This window comes from Triticum urartu, chromosome 4A (genome assembly GCF_056163025.1).
Source record: "Triticum urartu cultivar PI428250 chromosome 4A, HENAU_Tu73, whole genome shotgun sequence".
In the NCBI taxonomy this organism is placed as follows: Eukaryota; Viridiplantae; Streptophyta; class Magnoliopsida; order Poales; family Poaceae; genus Triticum; species Triticum urartu.
In genome coordinates this window covers 346,875,958-346,878,084 of record NC_141876.1, presented here as the reverse complement: position 1 = coordinate 346,878,084, position 2,127 = coordinate 346,875,958, and positions in this window count along the sequence as shown.

The following is a 2,127-nucleotide window of genomic DNA, read 5'->3' as shown; positions in this document are numbered from 1 at the left end:
CAAGAAGAACTTGAAGCAGGCTCAGGTGGAGGTGAAGACCATGGGAGGTAACACTTCACTGACCGTGTGCTTTGTGATTTTTTCCTTTCCGTCGTCTGAACCGAGTGATTCCACTCAAACAGATGTGCATAGTGAAAACCGTCAACTCCAAGCGTGACTGAAGAATGTCATTTCTTTAGACACTATGAAGTAGGCGTTGGAGAGGAAGGACAATGAACTCGCGGGGGCGGAGAAGGTGGCTAGAGAGAATACTGAAGCGGTTGAGGAAAAACTAGCTTCAGTTGGCAAGCTTGAACAGGAGAATGCGGCCCTGAAGACTGTCGTTGAGGAGGTGAAGAAATAAGCTGCTCAGCTTAAGGAGGAGAAAATCGTCTTGACCGAAAATGTGGACCAGCTCACTGGAAATAGGGATGAGTTGGAGGAATACTTGGAGGCCCTGCAAAGAAGATGTTCATCATGCTTGAAGGTATCTTTTTAATCCAAGTGAATTCTAAAGAGCTTTGGAAACCATGTCGCTGCTGACTCATCTTTTTCCCCTTTGTGCGGAGTTCTGCCAGAACTTCAAGCAAGAAACAGAATGAATTGAAACATGTATGGACCCCACCAAGTCACTAGTCAATGATGATGCCGCCATGAATGTGCTACAACTTGAAGCTTCTCTCGACAGTGTCTTGGGGTACGTCGCTTGACTGAAGGTTGCACTGACAAGGATAGACAAGGAGTTGTGGCCAAAGGATACACTTCAGAATGACCTCGAGTCACTGATGACTTGGATCAATGAAATCCCTGGTCAAGTGCAAGCATGGAAGAAACCTATCGGCGTTCTGGGAACGGGGGTCCCTAGACTGGCCTGCCTGCGGCCCACGGCGTGGCTTCGCTAGCAGGCCTGTACGACCCATCTTCATCAACATGGAATCAAGACCCTCGTGAGGGGCCAAGCCTCGCGAGGTGGACGACATGAGACCTCCTCAGGAGCGGCCTCACCAGGCTGGCTCGTGAGGGGCAAAGAGTTGAAGGCCAGGGAAACCTCGCAAGGTTCGCATGATGTAAGCCATGACAATTGAGACATGATGGGCGCCAGGCGGGCGCCAGCGTGCGCAGCGTCCTTGTTTCCTCTTTGGTGCTAAGGGGGCAAGCACAGGCACGGAGTATCGAGGAATCAAGCAAAGGTTTCCATACTGGTGCAATGAGACCAAGACCAGAAGGACGGCAAGACGGAGGTCACCATGGAGCCCAAGACGGCATCACCACCAGAGCCTTTGGCAGGCGAAGACTGCTTTTGTCAGGATAGCTTGTACTAGCTGTCCCCTTTCAAATTGGCCGTTGTTGGCTCCCTTCCCGCTCTATAGAGAGGACCAGGGCCTCTGTAAATAGGACTAGCCACCACCCTAGAGAAGGGGATCGGAGATTGGAGCCACCACATCCTTGGCCACCAAGCACAAGAACACCTCAACCTCAGGAGGCTGTTCTTCCCCTTGTACTGTACATCATTAGCCCAAGAGGCAATCCACCACCACCACACTGGAGTAGGGTATTACACCACAACGGTGGCCCGAACCAGTATAAATCTTGTGTCATTTGTGTTGCGAGTTCATCGAGTTAGTTCATGAGATCTTAGCTAAGTTAGCACGTTGATCGATACGGGGGAGATCTTCGCGTGCACCCTAGTGTTCGAACCTTAAGGGTTTTGCCGGTACCCGTCATCCGACATTTGGCATGCCAAGTAGGGGTGCACAGGAGTATTCCTTCCTTCAACTCACGCTCCACCATCTCCACGCCCCCTCCCCATGGCGGGCGCCCCTCCAGCTGGATCTACCGGTGCTCACGATGGCGCTCGGGGGCTCCGAGCCCTTGCCCCCGCCTTGCGACAAGTGCAGTAGCCACCCAAGTTCAAGTTGGAGATGCCGCCACGCTACGACGGCTCGGTGCACCCGTCGGCTTTCCTGCTAGCGTATGAGGAGGCCATCCTAGAAGCCGGGGGCGATGACAAGATCATGGCCAACTGGTTCCCAATGTCCATTGTAGGCGTGCCGCGCGCCTGGCTCCTCCACTTGCCAGAGTCTTGTGTCGCCACCTGGGAGGAGCTGCGCAACCTCTTCGTTGCTCGCTTCAAGGAACCGGCCCCCA